Source organism: Crotalus tigris, unplaced genomic scaffold (assembly GCF_016545835.1).
Source record: "Crotalus tigris isolate CLP2741 ecotype Arizona unplaced genomic scaffold, ASM1654583v1 scf7180000018101.4720394464:4744507, whole genome shotgun sequence".
Classification (NCBI taxonomy): Eukaryota; Metazoa; Chordata; class Lepidosauria; order Squamata; family Viperidae; genus Crotalus; species Crotalus tigris.
Genome location: NW_024096823.1, coordinates 2,237,447 through 2,259,763, shown reverse-complemented (window position 1 = coordinate 2,259,763; position 22,317 = coordinate 2,237,447). Strand labels below are relative to the sequence as shown.

Genomic DNA, 22,317 nt, shown 5'->3' with positions numbered 1-22,317 from the left:
CTCATATATAGATCAGAACCCCAATCTTTTTCAATCTTATTCTAGCTTTTTTTCTCTGCCAGGTCATTTTTCGTATTTTTGCCTTTAAATCATCAAAAAAACCTCCTTGTATTGTTGTGGCTATTGTTTGATGTTGATAAGAACGTCCAGTTGATGTTTTCTTAAGAGGACTTGATTTAGCCGGTAGTCTCTTTATTTTTCCAGTTCAATGCAGTTGTCCCGAAGTATTTATCTTCTCTTTCATCTGTTTTTCTTGTTTATCTTCAAATTCCTTCTGGTTTATAAGAAATGCCCTTTCCTTGTTCTCTATTATCAATTCCTTTTTTGTGTTATCTATTGTCTGTATTTGTTGAGTATCTAAGTCTTCTGTCATAACATTTGGTTCTTTCATTTTCTCTATAGAATTCTGTATAGATAATTCTTTGATTGAAGTCATAGTTTGAGTTTGTATATCCAGAGCTTGCATACATAGAGTTTGGATCATCATTTTTAACATACAAAGAATTTGTTCCTGTACTTCCTCTGTAGAAGAAATCCTTTCCTGTTCTCCTTCCATTGTAATATATTAAACTCAAGAGAAAGAAACTGACAGTCAAAAAGTCCACCAAATAGGGAGCTGAGCTGAATTTTGCAGATGGTGTTTCAAGGTTATTTTTTTATCTTGTCTATTTTCAAAGCTGTCAACAAGTCTTTTAGAGAATAGCAGGTTACGTCTTAGAGTTAGTTGGATCTTTTTAGGGTTTTTTTTTCCACTCTATTTTAAGGGGAAAAAACCCCAAATCTTCAATAGTAAATAGAATAAAAGTCAAGGAAGAAATATATATAGAGAGAGCAGAAAGTTGCAAATCTTATAATCCACCAATTTTAGGAAATAGGATTCCAATTAAGATCTCAGTATTTTTCCAACGTTTTAAACTCCCAAGTGGTTGATAGCTGCTGTTTCTGGAGGGAGGGCTAGAATCCCCCTTCCCTCACCACAGGGGGGAAAGTACTTTAGCAGCTTATGCAGGTAATTAAGTAGTTAGGATGTAAGAGAGGCAAACCTCACCCAGTCCTGTCCACGCTGCTTTGAAGTTGCCAGATGGTAGTGTGACTTTGGCTGTTTGCAGCCTAGGGATGAGCCATATTTCTATGGCCACTCCTTTCGTTCGCGGGTTTGGAGGAATTGCCTGGTCTGACGGAAGAGTTGCTGCTCTCCCAGGATCCAGCGAAAGCCCCTCCTTGCTGGTCGCCTCTTCAGGGCGACTTTTGGCCCTTTTCAGGGCCCCCAGCAATGCGAAACTGAACAGGGGAGAGAGAGCAAGTCTCCTAACCGTCCATGGCAGCTAGGTAGCGAACCGGAAGTCTATCTCTTGTAGTTTTGCACTCTGGGTAATCTTTTTTGTAATCTATAAAATACAATAAGAATGGGAGTACTGTATATGGAAATGAAAAGTCATCCTTAAATCATCAAATGACATCTAATTAAACGGATCTAAAAGGAATTTAATATACAAAATATTCCATTGACCTCCATAGATTTTGCTCTTAAATATACCTATTATTTCATTATCCTCAGATCATTCCCACACAGGATTTAATGCAGTGCTTCCCAATCTTTTTCCTTCATTCCCAAAGCTGCTTATTGGAAAGTTTTATTCAACTTTGATGGTTGATAGTAAGTCCTTTCCTTCAGCACCATTGCAACTTCGAATGGTCAGTGAAGGAATGGTCATAATTTAAGGATTACATGTATTATAAAAATGATATAACTGAATATTTCATTTCAACAAATTATCAATGGCAATTCCATCAATTTTTAACTTAATAGGAATATTTTGGGATATTTTAAATATATTTTAGTACCCGTGGCATTCTTTAAGTTAATTTAAATGTCCCTGTAGTGATAAGTAATGGATTCATGTGGCATTACCCAAAGAAAAATCATTTTTACCCAATTTGAAGTAATTTATCCAGATTTGGGAAGTATTGTCTCAATGCATTTTCCAAGGTACACATTGTGAACCAAATTTGTTTAAGAATACAAAAGACTGGCAGGGTAAGAGAACCACCCCAAATGCCAGCTAGTCCTCAGTTAAGAGGAACACAAAGTAACATGCCCTAAAGGCATTTAGAACCCGGAAGAAACTATATTATGGTTAATAAATTTACGAGGAAGACAGATTTTAAATATACGACTTCAAAATGTATTTAAAGAGTCTTCAGGAAACTCAAGTCTCTGCTATCATCATGATCACCCTCACTCCTCATTATATCTTAAAATTTTGTCTTGTGTTAGTTTTCTTTGCAAAACCCAATCAATTCTCTGTTTACAGATGCTCTGTCTTCCGTGGTGAGTGGAAGCAACTGATCCAGAATAACTTATCTCATCTCTGCAAAACAAATGAAGTAATTCCACTGCAATGCATATATGAACTGACAGATTTCAGATTTCCTCTGGAAGTTCTTGAAGTCAATAATAGAGATAATGCACGTATAATCTATGAGCTCCTCAGACAGATTTCTTACCTTCTTTCAAATACCCCTTCCTACGATGCCTGGGACTCAACATGTTTCAGAAACCTAAAGAATAACCTTCACCAGCAAACGGAGAATCTAAATATGTGCTTGAATGCAACTGGGATGCAGATGGGACCAAGTAATGGTGACGGTGTGACCTCTTATTTGCTAATTCTAAAAGTGAAAAGATATTTTCAAAGAGTGAACAATTTCCTAACTCTGAAGCAACACAATTAAAGAATGCATGGTGTTCATAACCTATCTTCTTGAAAGACTCGAGCAATAAGGTAACTTTTAAGTGTGCTTTATAGACAAAGTATGTGAGAACTAAGGGAGCAAATATTAATTTTAAGAATACCGTATATTGTATTTTCATATGTTCTTATCTTGTAGATTTATACAAGACAAGACATTCAGAAATTCTCATCTATAAACCCAAATAAATATAACTTGGGCAAGAAAATAATTGAGACATGCATAGATTATACCAGTTTAAAACAAAATACTAATATGTGAACAAGCAGTTTGGCAGAACAAACAACTCTTCCATCTCTTAAACTGGTCGATATCTATGAAAAAATGATGCTTGAATGTATAAATTCAAATTATGGGGTACTCAAATTAGCTAATATCATCAGACAATTTAAAATTGTATTTGCTGAAAAATTTGTGCTTTTTCAGAAGGATTTACATATAACCATGGGTTTGAACTATCAGATATGTTTCTTTATTAAAATTTATCCATTTGTGTGAAGCAAATATAATCAAATTATATGCGCAAATATGTTGCTGACACACAGCCTGTTTTTTTTTCACATTAGGTAAATTTTTACTTAAATTTTGGTGAATGGAAACAATGAATGCAAATTACATATACTTTGGAGAACTTTATAGTGTTCATGATGGCCAGAAATTAGAAAACTAATTTTTATAGCAATGGGAATTATGAATAGATAGTACTTTGAGATTTGCACACCATACCAATTGTTATAGCATAACTATAAAGGTTATTTTTTTAATACACATGCAATCATCTGGCATTTTAATTTAGTAAGGTAAAATTTAGATAATAACTAAGTTACAGAATAATTTTCCTCTATATCTTATTTTCATTTTACAACTTAATGTCAATAATATCTGCTTATGTTGGAACAAGTAACCACTGATTTTATTTTAGAATTAATTTTTTAAATCATGCTTTAAAAATATTATCAAAAATCAATTGCTCTATTACTGAAAAATAGCTTTCTTTAAAATCAGAATTTAGCACAGAGTAAATCATTCCACTCAAGCTCCATTTCTAATCCATTTGTAAAGTATCAAGAATATTTCTATGCTGATTAAAAATTAAGGAAGATTGTATTTATTAACTTACAGCATTATACAAAGCATCTAAAGAAAAATTTCGCACAATGTCTTAGTCCAGGGGTTCCCAACCCCCCAGTCGGTAGACCGGCACCGGGGCACGGCATGCCAGAAACTGGGCCATGGACACAAGCGAAGCCCCATCCATGAGATGCAGGCAGCACCCAAAACCACGCCCCCTCCGGTCTGTGGAACCTCTCTCCATGGAACCGGTCCCTTGTGCCCCAAAGGTTGAGGGCCACTGTCTTAGTCCAAAAATAATCATTCTCCCTGAAAGGTTAAAGCAATCACTTCCTTTGAAAGAAGTTGCAATGCCTAAAAACTGTCCCAACTGTTGTTCAAACCATGTGTTAACCATGAATTGCACCAAGAACTGCCTAACTGACATTGCTACCTATCCATTGTACCAGTTGTAATGGACTGACGGAAGGAACAAAATGCATATCTACTATAACTTTACTAATCTTGAACATCTCCTTTGCCTCAGGTAAATATATAGGAACACAGCAATAGAAACCACTATGTCCTTCATTTTTCTGCTCATAAATGAATCCACTCATTCAAAGATCCTGTATTATGGCTACAAAACCATTCCATCAGGTTCTAGATTTAGTTGACACACTATATTTTGAGCAGCTTATTGGAAGACAACTGAACTCTTTCAGCTACTAACACCCTTTCCTCAATCATCTGATCACATCTTTCATTAATCAGATAATGAAAATATACCTCCACAAAATTCCACTCCTATCCTCTACTCTTCTCTTATTTTATTGCAATTCATATTAATTCTCTTAATAAGTCCAGCAATTATCACAGAGAACCTACTACTGGGGTCCTTTTTAATAGTCCGGTACATTCAGTAACAATATTATTCAGTGGGTGAGAATGGTAGTATCATAAACCCCAAAGACAAGGCTGTTTAGACCTCTAATCATTCTCAATCTGACATCCTCCAGATGTGTGAACTGAACTATTAACACCCTTCAGCCCAAAAGGATGACTACCTGTGTTTATCGCTCTAAGAGATATAGAGTGATCTGACTGGCAATCAAGTCAAACTAATTCCTATAGTCTATCTAATTACTACTTTCAAATAATTATTTACTTTGAAATTATTTTAATTATTACTTTTAACTAAAAAAATGGTAATATATTGAAATATAAAAGGCAGAAGCATATGCCAAAAGGCAAAGCGTTTGCTTTCATATCTTGTTTTAAGTATAGAAAAGTTAAAAGATGCCAAGCTGGCTACTGCTGGAAACAAAACAGCTGATTAATATGCTACAAATATTCCTTGGCTCTCAACTGTTCATTTAGCGACAGAGCTGAAAAAAAGGGACTTGCGACTGCTTCTCATACTTACAACTGCAGCATCCCAATGGTCACATGATCAAAATTCAGGCCCATGGCAATCAGCATGTATTTATGACATTTGTGACATGCCAGGATCATGTGATCTCCATTTGTGACCTTCCCAGCTGGCTTCCAACAAACAAAGCCAATGGGGGCAAACTGGATTCACTTAATGAACATGTGATTCACATAACCAAAAAAGTTATAAAATTGGGTGTGTCTCACTTAACAACTGCCTCATTTTGCAACAGAAATTCCTGTCCCACGAGTCAAGCTGTACCGGCACAAACACTTTTCTTTCAGTCTTAACAGTTTTCTCAACTAACTGCAATAATGGCACTAACTCTTCACTTGTTTTCCAACAGGCAATGTTTTCTATCCATTCGCTCAGGATTATCAATGGACGTAACAAATATCAATGTCAGAAGTGATCTAGACCGTTCAGAACAGTAGCGGCTTCAATTAGTCACGCATTTCGCTGCAGCTACATTTGCCAACTTCATATTTATGAAGAACAATTACAAGTTGGTCTACCGAAAAGTCACGGTAATTCATTATTAATTCCATGTTATCCTTAAACATGTATGCTGGACTTTCACAACGAAAGAGCTTTTAAAAACTTTTAACGAATTTAACCATAAAACAAATATACACTGGAACTGCACTTTCTCCTTTTTGCACAACTGTATTGGTCTTTGTCAAAAGATAATAGCTTTGAAGATGTTTTCCCAGAGAATTGTGAAAAGCTTTGTCACATAAGATAGCTTCATAAGGATCAAGCTAAATCTTGATTTAAGAGTAGCTTGATACACCATCGTGAGGACATCAGCACATAAAACTATGCTATAAAACTTGGTTTACAAATCACACCACCCACTTTCACGAATACACTTTGTTAAAACACTTTATGTTGTTTTGTGATTTATGAAAATTCCCCTGGAATTAATGTTTGTAAAACAATGTACTGAGTTTGAAAGAAATTCCTGGACACACAAGTTAAATGTGTATGGGGATACAAAATTGTGATGGGTGGTGAATGTTACTATGAACACGTCAAAAACAAAACTCATTTTCTTTCTGAGATAATGCATATTTTTAACAACATTCATTTTTTTTATGAAGATTTAAGATTTTTGTGACCCAGCAGTGTCTGGAGAACTGAACATGAGTAAAATATTTAATTTATTATCTGACATTTCTGCAACAACTACAGGTTTTATAGCTGATGCTAAAACAGAAGTTGACTGAAAACCAGTATGTGAGTAATCTTGGAAGTTTTCAGGGAATACATGTTATGGTTTAGTGCAACTAGGCCAATTTATACTTATACAAATCCTCCCTAAAGCAGGAACACTTAATTGATAATACATAAATGTTGCAGTAATAATGAGGGGAGGTATTGTGGAAAAGAAATAATGAAAAAGAATAAATGCAATTTTTGATAATAGAAGGCCCTGATTTATTTATTTAAAGCAACCAGATATAAAACACAATTTGCATAACTGTTTAGAATATTTTTAGTTTATCAGTGGCTCGCATGGTAATGGCTGAGAATTTTAATTTAAGGTTAGAGTTTGAATTATTTGGCAGTTCAAAAGTCTTGGCAAATCTTGGTTCTAAATGTACTAGAAACTCTTCTGTATTTGCAACTTTGAAACCATTCAAACACATTTGTACAAGTAGTCCTCATTGGTAGCTAAGTTAAACAGCAACAGTGTTTACGATCTTACTTCAGCTTTCCTTTGCTTTATAGACTTGCAAAGGTCATAAATGTGGAAATTGATCATAAAGTTATTCTTTTCACCACTGTCATAACCGCACCTACTAAACAAACATTACTGTATTCAAAAGTAATTAAAATGTAATTCTTGGTCTCATGATAAATTGATTTTTTAAAATAATCTCTATTCAAGAATGGCAGGGAAAAAAATGAAAAAGGATGGCCTAAAATAGGATTGTTACTTTTGATCAAGTCATTGTTAATATTTTTAAAACTCTTTAAAGGTTATGGAAAGAAATGTGCCTTGCAAAAAAAAAAAAAGGCAATATTCTGGTAAAACATTTACTATGTTCTATGTTTGGACCTGATGGCTACTTCAGAAACCCCTAAAATTTTCTCTGGACAAGAATTTTTTTTTCAAAAAGATAGCAATTTATTTTTCCTGACAATTAATAAACTTTCCTAAAATAAATCCGGGTGGAACAGAGAATTAGAAGCTTCCTATTTTCCAAAATCAATGGGCTTATGTTGTAAAAAAAAAAAGTAAGAATATTTGTTATTCTTAAAGTGACATTAATCAAAAATGAGTTTTAAAGAAGAAAAAGACATTTAAATAGTGTTAGTTGGTTATCTTATATTTCAGATGTAATGAATTTGAATGTATTTTCATCATTGGTTTTGGCTGAATTCGTAATATTTTAGTATATGAACAAGGCACTTGGAAAGAAGTGATGATTTAAAGATGTTACTGTATTTTAAAAATATACTAAAAATAGAATTTATGAAGAATTTTGGCATGGATTGTTGCTAAAAAAAATCATTGCATATTTCTAGAAACGCATGTATAATGTGTATACAGACTCCAAAGCCTGGATGGATGAAACGGGTCAACTAAAAGCAAACCACTTTACAAGCAGTTGCTGTCCCATCCTTTGATTGCTCTCTCTAACTGGCCAAGCTCTCAGTGTGGATTTTAGAAGGGGATGGGGGATGTAGTTGGAGAACTTAATTGGGGAGTATGGGAAGAAAACCTCTGTCTAAAACAAAAAGAAAGAACTGCATTTAATGTATCTAGCAAGCAACAATTAGCAAAATTAATTGGAAGAATCCCCCAAATCAGCAAACATGGGCTTTGGGTGAAATATGTTGGTGAGCAGGGTTGTGTGTGTGTGTGTGTGTGTGTGTGTGTAGAATGTTACTTTAAATTCTTGATTTAAAAAGCAAGAAAAATGAGGAAATGGGGAGATGTCTCTTTTTGGGTAACTAAAATTATCACCCATCTGTGAGAAAAAAATTGAAACCAAAGGGAAAAAATACTTTAAAATAAAATAAAGTAGGATTGGGGCTCTAGAGACAGGGAACCAGAAAGTTACTGTTAGTCATCACCAATAATATTCAGTCAACGACCAGCAAAAATTTAAAATAACAAAAACAGAGAAAAGAAATGCAATACAATAATATACTAACAACTAGCAAAATAAATCACAGTATATAACATTTACTCCTCTATTACTGTGTTAATACAGTTGGTACCAGAGTGATAAATCTAAAATTTTAATAGGTATAAAATAAAAACTATGTATCCCCTACAATTTATTACTTAAGATGTCCAGGAATGAATCTACTGGCACTTTGGAACAATTTCTTTCTTCTGTGCTTCATTGTTTACTACTTTTCCAACTTCAGTGAGACTTTTTCTATTCCACATGCTCCTTAAATATGCCTGCAGCTTTGATCCAAAACTCCATCCAAGATTGCCCAGACTCAGCTTAAGCCAGTGTAAAAAGGTCATATATTGATTCAGACAAAATTAACACTGCAACAAAAAAATTTAATTACAATCGCACCTAAACAAAAATCTGATAGCAATGCAAGCTGGAACAACCACATTTTGGTGTGTTATGTCTAGATCAAAACATCCAAAACACACCTTGTACATGCTTGTCTAAGCTACGAACACCCAAAACCAGAATGTTTTGTACAAAGATCTCTAGATTAAAACTCCAACTAGCAAATCTATAGTTGCTATAGCTGCAAATTCTAAACAAAGAATACATGTCATTATATACACTAATGGAAGTTTATTGCCTGCATCCAAGTTACAGAGAAGTAAAATAAACCCTCCCCGTATGTTAATTTACCATAAGCAAATTTGAATATCTGTGGGTTGTTTCCTGTATGTCAATTTACCTTATGTAACCTGCAAAATCTGAGTATTTACAAGGTCAGGAAGAACCTAGGTGGTGATGTGCATTGGCATAATTTTCTCAAAAAGAGAGTGAAAACAGCCACATGGTGCAATCTTGTTCTTTGTTCAGACAGCTTCTATTATAAGCAGACATATCTAGACTTGCACTCATAATCTTCAGTAAGTATTCTGTGCTATTATTTATTATTGCTTATTTGGTCTATTATCCCCATTTGAGTAAATGCATTTAAGTAAATGCATCCTCAGTTTTGCAAGGAATTACTGTACAGAATTTATTGACAGCACAAGATGACATGGAAAAGAAAGATTTACTGGTTGTCTATATCTGGTGACTGTCGATAAAGCTGATACCAATTGTTTTGGAGCTCAAAACAAATAAGTCAATCCAAGGTAAGGTCTCTTGCAATGCTTTTAATTCTTTGTTGACAGAATGATTATTTCTTAATCAGAGTCCTTACAAGAGAAGAGGATGATAAAGAGAAAAAGAATGACTAAATCAACAAAGACTCTACTAATAGGACTATTACATCAGATGTCACTGTGTTACTAATCATCAATGATTCAAGAAGGTAAACCTGAGCAGTATTAACTATGTCCAGGTGATAAAAGAGAAAGGAAAAGTAAAAACCACAGCTATTTTTAGAATTAAGCAAAAAAAAAAAAAAAAAACTCAAGAATTAAACCTATAGGTTTGGATCTAGCTAAATCTACACATTTTCAAAACAACTAAGTATCAATAGAAAAAGATTCTGGTTCCTGAAAATTACCTAAATCAAAGAGTTTGGAACAATGAGCACATTTCATCCTAGAGAAGAAAGAAGAATGGCAAAAAATGCCCATGGCTTAGGGCAGACATAAGCAATTTAAGATCCATTATGACTATGCCAAACACAGTTCACCAAACATGTCTGGTAATAAAGCCAGAAAAACAATGCTAAGTTTGCTACGTACCTGAAGTGGAAGGATGAGGTTGGATAGTTAAAGCACATTAAAACCTATCACAGTACATCTAGGTCATAGCTGGTTAGAGTGGTATGGGTTACAAATTTTACGGGCTTGGCGGAAATCAAATCCAGTTGGATCTGGGGTTCAGATCTGAATTCTCTGCATTAATTTACCATGTGCGTCTATGAAAAAGAAACACATTCATAGCATAATATAATAAAAACCTTTAATGACAAATCCAAATCTGCAGAGTATCAGCTTATTACTGCCCTAAGTGCCAGTAACCTACAAATCATAGCTGCTCGATCTGCATACCTAGAATTTCCTCAATGCACAAGATGTGAGCATGAAGTCAGAAAGTGAGTAACAGAAGTTAAAAATGAGCACTGAATGAGAAACAATGCCGAAGGTGGTTAACAACCTGGAACCCTGACAATAGGAGTTAAAAGGCCATGAGCTTCTTTTTCTAATACCATGAATCAGTTTTTTTAAATTAAATGTTCTTTATTCAGATAATTATCTTACTTACTTCATTTTGCAAACAGCTGTTTGAAAACTATACCAAAGGTTATTAATAATCTTACTTAAACAATAAGAGGTTAATAAGAGAGATCTTATTAAAAGAAAATGCATTACCAGCAGATTTTCTCATATGGAAGATTATATTTAACTGTGGACTTCTAGTAATTCTGTCAAGTAACAATTAGGCATTGCATGTATGATTCCTCTACCCAACCCCTTTTCTAAACACTTTAACTGAGAAGATTATATATTCAACCCAGATAGATTTAGTTGTTCTTCCTCCATCTTGATCACCTGAGCAATACTGTCAGATTAGTCTATCTGAATCAAAGACTGGTTTGAATTACCATTAAATACAAAGATTCACATCCATGTCTTTAAAACCTTACACTAATCCTGGTTTATTTTATGTAATGCTAGAGGAGGGAGAGATTTTGGAATAGCATAGTCTAGCAGCAAAGACTGTTTTCAAAATTTATTTTATAGACAGAATCTTATAAATATACAATTTGAGATTTTCTCAGAAAATCATAATTATACCATAGGCTAATAAACAGGGTATTTGTGATGTTTTGGAATTCCACATTTTCATATTCAAGTATTTTAAATGATTGTTGCAAAATACCTTATTATAAAATGGGCCCAATAAGGATTCCAGCCCCGACTTGGATCCCTTAGTCAAAGTTGGCAACTGTTCTCCAAATGCTGCATTTCTCCAAATTTGCTGACTTTGACAAGGTCAGGCTTTTCAAGGATTCAGCCTCTAGCTTCCATTTACATAACCCTACATCCTTTCCATTTTTAACAAGCACTGCTTGAAAGGTGAGAAACAGGTCACCAATCCTGAAGTTTTGGCAGTAGGCCTCTTTTTCCCTCAGTAGCACAATTACAACAGCTAAGAAAGAGATTCTGTTTTGAAGTTCCCACCTTGTGTCTATGGAGAGGATAGATGAATTAAGAAAAGGATGCTAAATAATATTGAGATTGGTAATCCTCCCCCCCCTCCCGCATTTTCAGGAAAGGAGGCCTTGTTTGACATTTTTTATTTCAGGTTTCACCTCCTTTCAGAGATACAAATCAAAGGCATTTAAAACAGCATATCCTGAAGAACCAGTCTGAGATTCCATAAAAGCAGTAAAATCAAGCTCCCTTAACAGAAGCAAATATACAAAAGCAATAGTATAAAATAGAAAAAGAGTTGGCAATAATGGAATAATCTAGGATTTCTAAATGGTGGGGTTTTTTTGGTTAGCTTCTATGCCCCCTTCCTTCCTTTTCCTTAACAAATTTCCTTCTCTTCAAACTCTTTTGAGTTATCAAAACCTTTTTTTATCACAACTGTTCCCACTGTCCTTTTCAATTCCGGCTATTTGGGGTTTTAAATGAAAGCTCATTTGCTGCTCTTGCTCCACAAAATAAAAAAAATAAAAACTTCCATTTTTTTTTTTTTTTTTTGGTGAAAAAGTTGGTGAAATCATCCCAATGGAAGAAAAGTTTAAAAAGAAAATCCAAAAGAAAAAGGGAGGTGTTCCAGATGTTTAACAGAAGATCTAAAAGAAATTATTTCAATCCACTTCTATTAAAAAAAAAAAAAATAGGGAAGCCACTGCTGCTGTCCTGGCAATTTACCTGGGACCAAGTTTAGTTACACTTCATGTGGTTTATTTTAAGCCTGTTTTTCCCAGAATGGAATGGTTACTTGGATGTGTGGAATGTAATTGGGACACTAAACTTTCCCTGAATTGAAATAAAATATATGAATCTCCTTGGCATTAATCCTCACACAAATGCTACATCCCTTTACTGTTACCCTCCCCCCAAAGTGTTGAATCTGTTGCAATTTCTGTCTCCCGGTCAATTAATCTTGTTCCTAATAAAAGGCCTCCTATACTAAACTAAGGCAGGAGTTAAACACATGACTCCAGCAACAATTTCTCCCCCTCTCCCCTTAATTCAAAGGGCCCTTTACAGCCATTGGGGGGAGGAAAAGGGGGGGATACCAGCAGCCCCGTTTCTAAAAAATCTCTGAAAAAAACAGCAGAACCAGTAGTCCACCACAATTGAGCTCAAAATTTCTGTTGCTAAGCAAGACAGTTCAGTGAGTTTTGCCCCACTTTATGACTTTTCTTGTTACAGTTAAGTGAAGCAACCCAGTTGTTGTTAGTAACACAGTTAAGTAAATCCACCTTCCCCATTAACTTTGCTTGTCAGAAAGTTGTAAAAGGGGAATCACATGAGCTTGGGACACCACGGCAACCGTCCTAAATATGAGTCAGTTACCAAGTATCTGAATTTTGATCACGTGAGCCTGGGGAATGCTGCAAGGGTGGTTAGGTGTGAAAAACCGTCACAAGTCACTTTTTTTCATGCCGCTGCAACTCTGAATGGTCACTAAATGAGCTGTTGTAAGTCGAGGACTATCTGCAATAGGTTAAAGTACACCACTGAAAAGAAGCCGCCATAGCACGATCCTCCGTGCCCTTTTTCAACCTTTTCGGGGGTAATTTCCACTGCAACCGGTGCCTGACTTCCGAGTAAACATGCGCCCAGGATGAGGCGGCAATCCAAATTCAACCTAATTTAGGAGCAAGAGCTTCCGAAGAGAAGACTCACAAAAAGCCGCCTGAAATTAGGCTGCGAAGGACGAGGAAAAGCGGTGGGGGAGCCAAACTTTCACGGCGGAACGTTGCATAATTCAAGATGCGCAATTTCCCCTCCTTCTCCGCTTCCTCGGCGAGATCATCACACACGTACACACACACACATATTTCCCCCCCCCCGCTCCCGTCCATTTCCGAGAGGAACCTGAAGCCATCCCAGGCAGAGGAGACTGTTAATGAGGGGAATCAGCCTAAGCAGAAGGCATTCCTTGGGCTTTACCTTCGTTCAACCCGGAGGGATTGGTCCTTCCTTCCACAGTGCAAGGATGTTGGACGGAAACCAGGGTGGTAGTTTGCAATCCTAAGAAAATCAACTCCAAAGAGGGAATTCCAGGGAAGGGGGAAAAAAAACAAAAACCCCAAGCAAACCAAAAACTCCAGTCAAACAAAAAACAGGGGAATTTATTGCAACGGGCAAGTTGATCTCTTTAACCGCACCGAATACCTCGATCGTCGGGAGGATAGCGACAAAAAGAAGAGCCAGGGATTCCTGCAGTGAGACTCCGCCGCTGCCGCCGCGACCTCAACAAACGCCCTGCACTCCGGCGGGACTCGCGCGGTTGAGTACCGTCCTATACCGAAAGGAGTCGGAAAGGTTTCCCCTGGCGGACGCGGCTGAGTACTACACTCTCCCCAGGCAATGGCCAAGCCGACCGAAGGGAACGTCGCTCAAGTTTTCCTCTTCAATTTCAGCGAAGGAAGGATGGCGGATTAAAAGCAGAAGCCGTGGAGGAAAGCGGGAAATCCTCTGGATCGTGGAGGGTAGTCCCTCTGAAAATGTTTGCAAAAGCAAAAGGTGAAATCTTATGCAATGACCCAGAAGTGCTAGCTCTTAGAGGAAAGCTGAAAAGAACAAGAGTATGTTTGTCATCTTTGATTTATTTTTATTTTTATTGTGCTTTTAAGTCCATGTGGATTCTTGCTAGCTGCTTGCACAAATTCCTACAATTTTCTTGGCAAGAGTTTGGACGAGCCATGCCATTGCTTTTTACCTAGGGCTGAGAGAGGATAACTGGCCCAAGGTAATCCAGCTGGCTTTGCCTAAGGCAAGATTAGAACTCAAGGTCTCCAGGTTTCTAGTCTGATGCTTTAACCATTACACCAAACTACCTCTCAGTCTCTGAATATTGAACTACTTGATTTAAATTCTGATAAGTCTTCTCTGTTTGGAATTCAGGGAGGAACATCAGATGAGATATAAGAATATAAAAAGAGTTATGTTGAACTAGACCAGGGGTGGGCAACCTTGGCTCTTTTATGACTCGTGGACTTCAACTCCCAGAATTCCAGCTGGCTCAGGAATTCTGGGAGTTGAAGTCCACCAGTCATAAAAGAGCCAAGGTTGCCTACCCCTGAACTAGACAATAGGCTCATTAAATACCCATAGTTATAAACAGTATTGTTAGAGAATTTTAATTTCTCTGTTGGTGAAAAATAAATCAGAAGTTCTCACAGTTGACTGCATTTAGCTGATTCAAAATAACTTTATATTTATATCAAAATATTTACAATACCATACATTCTTCTTTACAGCCACATAGCTCAATTGAAGACTTCTTACAGAGAGATACAGAGACAAACCTGAGACTGGAAATCCAGCTCCTAACTTAATACTTTTTTTGCACAGACTCAGTAGCACTTTCTTCACATTGGCTGACTGAGTTACCACATGACTTTTCCTACTCATGAATATTCCAAGACGTATGGAGGACAAAGGCCATAGCATCCTTTCATTTGTGTATCTCAATATTTCAGTGTTCTGTTTCAAAACACAGTCTTCAACTTACAACCACAATTGGGGACAGAATTCCCACCACTAAGCAAGGTGGTTGTTAAGCGTCCAATTTTGTGACCTTTTTTTGCCGAGGTTGTTAAGCAAATCACTGCAGTTATTAAATGGGATCATGCAATTGTTAAACGAATCTGGCTTTCCCCCATTGACTTTGCTTGTTGAAAGCTGGCTGAATAAGGTTGCAAATAGCAATCATATGAATTCTGCAACCATGGTAAATACATGCCAAGTGCCCACGCTTTAATCATGTAGCCATAGGATGCTGGGATGATCATAAATGTGAGGACTTGCTTCTGTCCTCACATAAGTGAAGTTGTAAGTTACATTTTTCAGTGCCATTGTAACTTCAAATGATTGTTAAATGAATGGTTGCAGGTCAAGGACTATCTGTAATTTACTTTTTTTAAAAAAACAAAAACCTGCCAAATTGGTGGCCAAATGGAAGGAAATTTCTTCCATTATTGGGTAGGAAAAAGTAGTTTATTCCCATTATAGAGAGGGATTCTTTAGCTTTTTGTCCCATCATTTCTTTGAGGGATTCAGAGCAATATGTATATTTCCCTAGACTTTTGTGATCACAAGAAAGACTGGGTTCATGTATCATGATAAGCCAAAAAAAAAAGAGATCTGATTTTGGGATAGGAGTTAACATATGTCAATTTAGCTGCTGTGGCTTATTCAGCAAACCACAGCTAAGGGCAATGTGTGAATCCAGACAAAATTAAGACTGCAGACCCTTCTTCCTTTCTGTTCTTTCCTTTTTGCTTTAACAGGAATATGGATAACCATAAGGCACTGGAGGATATGTCTTGGCTTTGTGTGTATATTGGTTTTTTCTAGTCTTTCATTGGTTAAAAAGAATAAGATTTCTTAACATTGTACGTTCTTAGTTTGGAAGAAGCTCTTCTGCAAATACTGAAATATCTTGTTAAGTGAACTTGCAAGGTATTTGCTTTCACCACATGTTTTCCCCTCCCTGTGGAGGGAAAGACATGATTGTGTAAGGGGGCTCCACCAAAACGATTAAGGTCACATTCTACAATTACATCATTGTATCATTAGATATACACCCTTGTTCTGGAGATGTACAGGAAGGGGAAAAGCAGTTGTTCAGAGCTGACAGAAAATTATTTTTCATATTCTTCACAATTCTCAGAGAGTTCCTTTTGTTAACTGTTGTGAAATTGTAAAATGTTTTATTTTAAAATTGTACATATTCATCTAAACAAAACACACAAAATGTATGGAGTTTGGTATCGTATGGGCTTTTGCCCAAATCTGATACAAACCTAGAACTGCCTTTGCTTATAAGACTGGATGAAAAAGTGTGGTATAATATTCAGGCTGTTGGTCTAGGATTCAAGAAAGATAGATTGAAATCCATGTTGATTGTAAGGCTACCTACATTAGATATTTCCCAACCCTCCAAGAAATAGTAAACCATGGAGTTCAGCTTTAACATGTTCCAGATATAAAATTTGATTCTAATGGCAGTGAAACCTACAGTAATCTTGTAACAAACTAGCCTGAAAAAGGAAGTGAAACAAATAGAGAATTTCCCATAATTTGCTTCCATGCCATAAAAACTTTCACTAAAAATTTTCTAAATGTCTAATTGTGATCAAAATAGGTATCAGGGTCCCATTAAAGGAACAGAAGTATTGGCTTTATAAAAGAAAAACCGAGTTAGCGAATCTCAAGTACCTGCTCATAATTAGCTTCCGGATAAAGGCAAAGTTCCTATGATGGATTTTGGCTTCCATTATATGTACTCCAGGGGGGTGGGGATGTCAAAAATTCAAGTCAGCGACTGACTTCTCTCTATGATTGAAGCCTTCCCCATTTTTTAAAGTGCAGTCATAAACTTGGCTTTTTTGACCTCTCCCTGCAGACATCCCAGTGTCTCTTTGCCAGAATGATTTGTTAATTGGACTCTGGCATCAATCCTGAATAAAAACTTGATATTTGATGCAATTTAAAGGAAGAGAAAAATAGAAAATCTGCCTTTGGAGACAAGTCTATTATTCTGGGCTGATACTTATTCCTGCCTACTTGTTTGTAAATCTGTTCCCTAATTTAAACACTTTAAAAGCTGAGATTATCCTAAAATGCAGCCAACATGGTTCAAGATGATTGAAATTATTTATGCCCAAAATGTACTGAAGTAAACTTTAAAGTGAGAGTTCAGAATAAAGGGAGCTATTGTATCCTAAGTCAAAGAAGGACTGAGCATGTTATCAGGGAAGTGAGTCCAAAATAAATGCAAAAAAATGTGTTCTATGACTAGGGCGAACATAACTTTTTAAAGATGATTTTAAAAACAAAATAACCAATTTTAGAAAAATGAAACTTTCCTTTATTTTAGTTATCAAATATACAAGCAACAGGCAAGGGAAATAAAAAGGACTAAACTGAAAAAGTAGTATTGGGCATCTTCAGAATATATTTGTAAAAGAAAAATAATTAACCATGGAAAGGCTTTCAAACTCAGTAGTAAATCTATTGATCTATGTTCTTGTCTATACCTTTTCTCATTATTCTGCTATCAAAATGTATTTATTCTTCTTGTTTTGATCATGTGATAGCTCTCAAGCATCAGGCCATGTTTTATAAAGGTGATACTTTAAAAATAACTATGGCCATTTTAAGTGATTTCATTGTTTGGCATTTCTTTTTATTGTACTTAAGAGTTTTTGATACTTGACCAAGATTTTTTATGTTACTTTCCCAGTCCATCCTTCCTGATGGCCAGGTTCATACAACATAGTTAATTCTAATAATATGTTATGCCAAAACAAACACACCACATGCTTTAATGTGATAAACTCATTCACACATTTAAGACAATGGCTCAGTTATTACATCCTGTTGAATGATAAACTACTCAGTCCATTTTAATGGATTTTAGTCTATGCTATTTATGGTGGAATCCTTTCCAATATATCAAAGTTCAACTTCCATAATCTTCCAATCATTAGCCATACTGTCTTAGGAAATTATGGGAACAGCACAAGATTGAAGTACCTAAATCAACAAATGCTTTGTGGATGGTCTTAAGGTTCTTGAAACAGCTTATTAACTACAATGGAATCTTTAATAGTTTTTATTATGGTTTTTAACATTTCTAAATCACAGAAAACAGTTGTTCTTTATTCAGACTGAACACCCCCCCATCCCCCACACATATTTTAAGAAGTATTCAAAACAATTAGAACCAATTTAGATCTAGGCAATTACAAGACTAGAAGTCAAGTCCTAGCAAGAAAAATTGAAGGTACTATGAATATTTAGCTTTCAGAAGAAAGGATTTTTGGAGGATATGATAGCATTCTTTAAATTCCTTGAAGAACAAGACGTGTTATCTACAATTCCAGAATACAGAGCACAGAATGATGGATTTAAATTATAGGAATAGAGATTTTAGAATATTAGAAATATTCTATATTAGAAAATAATTTCTAATATTAATCTATTATCCCAAAAAGTAGTGAGTTCTCTCCTAATGGAAAACAACAACAACAATGGCTTCAAGCAAAGTCTAGGCAGCCATCTGTCAGTGGCTCATTAATTTGGATGTTTGTGCTGAGTAAGGAGTTAAAACTATGCTTCTGTGATTCAGTAACCTCCAGTTATTCTGGAAGCGATGTTAACCTGCTTGACTCTTAATTCCCTTTTAATTATTCTCCAGGGCTCCAATGCTTTCTTCTGAGAAATGAAAAGAGACAGCTTAATTGTGAACCTTTGTCAGAAGCTGGAAAATTGGCAAGAATACACACTGTGAAAAAAAACAGCAAATTAGGTGAAATCTGGCCCAACAGTTAAAAGCAACTACATACTCACAATGTTTTGAATAATTATTGCATTTTTCTCCATATGGGTGCTCTAAAGCATGTGAAATAGTCTCTACCTACAAAATTAGTGCTGAGCTTCTTGCTTTAAATCACAATTTTTTTTCCTAACGAATCCTTCCCATAAAGCAAAGAAGAAAACTACACAATGAAATCTTAATGAAGAAGTCTTTTAAAGCAGGGGTCTTAAACTTGGCCCTTTTATGACTTGTGGACTTCAACTCCCAGAATTCCTAAGCCAGGCACACTGGCTGAGGAATTCTGGGAGTTGAAGTTCACAAGTCATAAAAGGCCCAAGTTTGAAGACCTCAGTTTTAAAGCTAATAAAGGAGACTGCTAAGGTTCCTTAAGGTTTCATATGGTTCTAGAACAGTTCTAAGACAGTTGTAGCTAAAACAAAGCTTTTAAAATAGGAGTGTAGTAAAGCAGAATAAAAGTTATGTAAGACATCCTCTAATCTTAGAACACTTTAGCATATAACAATCTCTCACCACTCTTGGTTTATCTTGTACATTAAGCAGGGTTGGTATGAGTTAGTATCTGAAGAAACACTCAATCATTCCAGAATTGTAGAGTCACCTTTTAGGGGAGATTAGTGGCACAAAAATTTAATAAATAAGTATTGTAGTGTGGGAAGTAGAAAAAGCATGCTGAAAACAACTGGAAGAAAACAATGGCAGAACATTTCTGTAATACTGCCAAGAATTATCTAAATGCCATCACTAGGATTTGAACTCAGCTAACTACCTTCAACTTCAGCTTTCAGATTCAAAAGCTGGAATATTTTTCTTTTGTAAAATAGAGTAAAATGTTATCAACTGGAAGTACTCCCAGACATTTTGCTCTGTACATAGCATCTCTCCCACAAAATCCATATTCGGTTAAATTGTTTTGAAACACGAGGCAAAAAATTGTAAATGCCTACTTCTGGCAGCCAATAGCACAATTATCATAAATTACATAGCTAATAATTGCTTTTTGAGATATCTACCATTAGCTGCCTCAAGTAGTCATATCAATTTTCTGAATTCAGCTTTCCATTGTTTTTCATTTTTATTGTGGGATCCCTTTGAACTCATGTTAAAATTAAAGACCAAGAGAAATAATTCAGAATTTCTTAACCAGTATGAGAAATTTAGCTTGCTGTGTAACTGGAGTAGGAATAATGCTTATTTAAGAAGAAAAATACTTAATCAGATCAAACCAAAGTCTGTTTTGTCCAGCACAATTCCATGAATGCCCACTAAAAATTAATCAGTGTTGCATTGCACTTTTGGTAAACATACCTGCTTAATGATTCTTAATCTATTTTTCAGCAGCATATGTAATTCAAGACTACCCATGAACAAGAAAAAGGGAACCCAAGAATTTAAGCTATACGGAAAAGAAAATCATTTGCAAATATTAATTCCCGTGAACCACCCAAAAAATAATTGTAGTTTGGGTTTCCAAACTGTTTAAACCTGAATGGCTGACTGGAGGATTGTTGGCATGATATTCACACCTTTTTTCTTCAACCAGAAACAAAAATGACAAGATGAAATCCTGAACCAAGGTAGGACAATTCTTCATTGATAACTAATAAACAGGTAGTCCTCACTGAACGATGACACATTCAGAAATCATTCAACATTACAATGGCACGGAGCAAGGAAGATTTACAAAGGGTGCTCATAGTTGCAGCTGTTCCAATGTCCCTGCAGTTATGTGATGACTCATAATTTTGACAGTCACAGTGTTCTGCAGTCACACGATTACCATTTGCGATCTTTGCTGTTGACTTCTGATCAGCAAAGTCAATGGGGAAGCTAGCTGATCACAAATGGGGGATGCCACAACAGCAGAGAATTTATCTAACAAGACCGTGAATTCAAGTCCTGCCTTAGCCATCAAAACCAGCTGGGTGACTTTGGGCCAGTCACTGTCTCTCAGCCCCACTCACCTCACAGAGTTGTTGTTGGAAGGAAAATAGAAAGGGGAGGTACGTTGGATATGTTCACTACTTTATTTGTAAAAATAAAAAAGGTGGGATATAAGCAAATAAATAAATGAGACTGTCGTAAATGCTGCTGACACATTCATGTGATGTACTTTACAACTATATCACTTAGCAATGCAGTTGCTGGTTCCAATTACCATTTTAAAGCAAGGATTATCTATATTTGCAATGAGAGCCAGTCTGGTGTAATGGTCAAGAAACTAGGCTAGAAGCAGGGAGACCAAGTTCTATTTCTGCCTTACGAATGAAGCCATCTAGGGCAGGGGTCCCCAGCTCCCCGTCTGTGGACTGGCACCAATCCACAGCATCCCAGCAAACGAGCCACACAAACAAGCAAAGCCCCATCTACAGGATTCAGGCAGTACACAAAACCACACCCCCTCTGGTCCGCCAAAAACCTTTCTCCATGGCACCGGTCACTGGTGCCCAAAAGGTTGGGGACTTCTGATCTAGGTGACCTTGGGCTAGTCACTCTCTCTCTGCCCTCTACAGCAGGCAATAGCAAACCATTTCTGAAAATCTTAAGAAAACTGCAGGGATCAACCCAGGTAGTCACCAAGAGTCAATATTAACCGGAAGGCTTAGTTCCCTCTAATAATCTGTAATGAATTCCACAATTGAGTCCCCTTGTTGATATGGGTAGAAGTAGGGAATGTATTAATCAGTTAAGCTTTTTTTTAATTCATTCTGACTTGAACAAGTTTTGATTATGGTTTTAAAACTTGCAATCTGGCTGCTTGAAAGCTCTCCTACTTTAATGAAGACCGGCCTATACTGTACATAGTATCTATTGAAACATCTCCTATCTTTTCCAGAGATTATAGAGAGTAGCTGCTCTTCTTGACTGTGACCCACTGAGTATTTTTTCCCCTATGGAGAGATTGCCATTGCAACTATACACAAGGGGTATTTTATTCTCTTGGGAATTTAAAACTCTGGTTTTATTGGTTTTATATATAGTTAAATTTTGTGATCACAATTTCAATTTTATCTGTGCGGTTCCGACTGATTATAGGTCTTAGAAAGAGTAATATTTAAAATTATTTTTGTACAGGTAGCCCTTGACTTACAACCATAGTTGAGCCTGGACTTACACTGGAAACCTGCAAAAAAATGTCCTAAATTGTGGTTACATGTCTGTGGGAAGCTGGAAACATCTGAAATGGTGAGCTGGCTGTCAAGCACCCAAAATGTGACCACATGACTCTGTATGTGTATGTGTTGATTTTGAAAATGGGTAGTAAATAGCTTTTTTTGGAGGGGGGAAAACATCATAAATTTAGGGCTACCTACAGTGAAAGATGCCCAATTAAGCACTTTCTATGAAACTCTTAATTTGCTGTTGTTGCTGAAGATCATTGTTTCAATCATCCTGAAGAAAAGAGAATTTTGTGGCAGCTGT

The 22,317-nt window shown here is 36.1% G+C and overlaps 1 protein-coding gene and 1 long non-coding RNA gene across 5 annotated transcripts in view; one reads left to right on the top strand and one right to left on the bottom strand.

The window, feature by feature from the left end:
* Positions 1-13,923, bottom strand: part of MOB3B (MOB kinase activator 3B) — an 89,642-nt gene extending 75,719 nt beyond the window's left edge. The window contains exon 1 of one of the 2 annotated variants that reach the window (XM_039347813.1): positions 13,497-13,923. The gene's annotated coding sequence lies outside the window, so the exon portion shown is untranslated. The remainder of the gene's footprint in view (positions 1-13,496) is intronic. The other variant, XM_039347814.1, reaches the window with a different exon arrangement.
* A 21-nt stretch (positions 13,924-13,944) lies between these two features.
* On the top strand, positions 13,945-22,225 carry LOC120309990. Of its 3 annotated transcripts, none has more exons than XR_005557236.1 (3): positions 13,945-14,072; positions 20,236-20,471; positions 21,970-22,225. It is a non-coding gene; the product is annotated as an uncharacterized LOC120309990 (long non-coding RNA). The 3 variants fall into 3 exon arrangements; XR_005557237.1 differs by having other exon boundaries at positions 14,013-14,134; XR_005557238.1 differs by having other exon boundaries at positions 14,015-14,072; positions 20,233-20,471.
* The last annotated feature ends 92 nt before the right edge of the window (positions 22,226-22,317 follow it).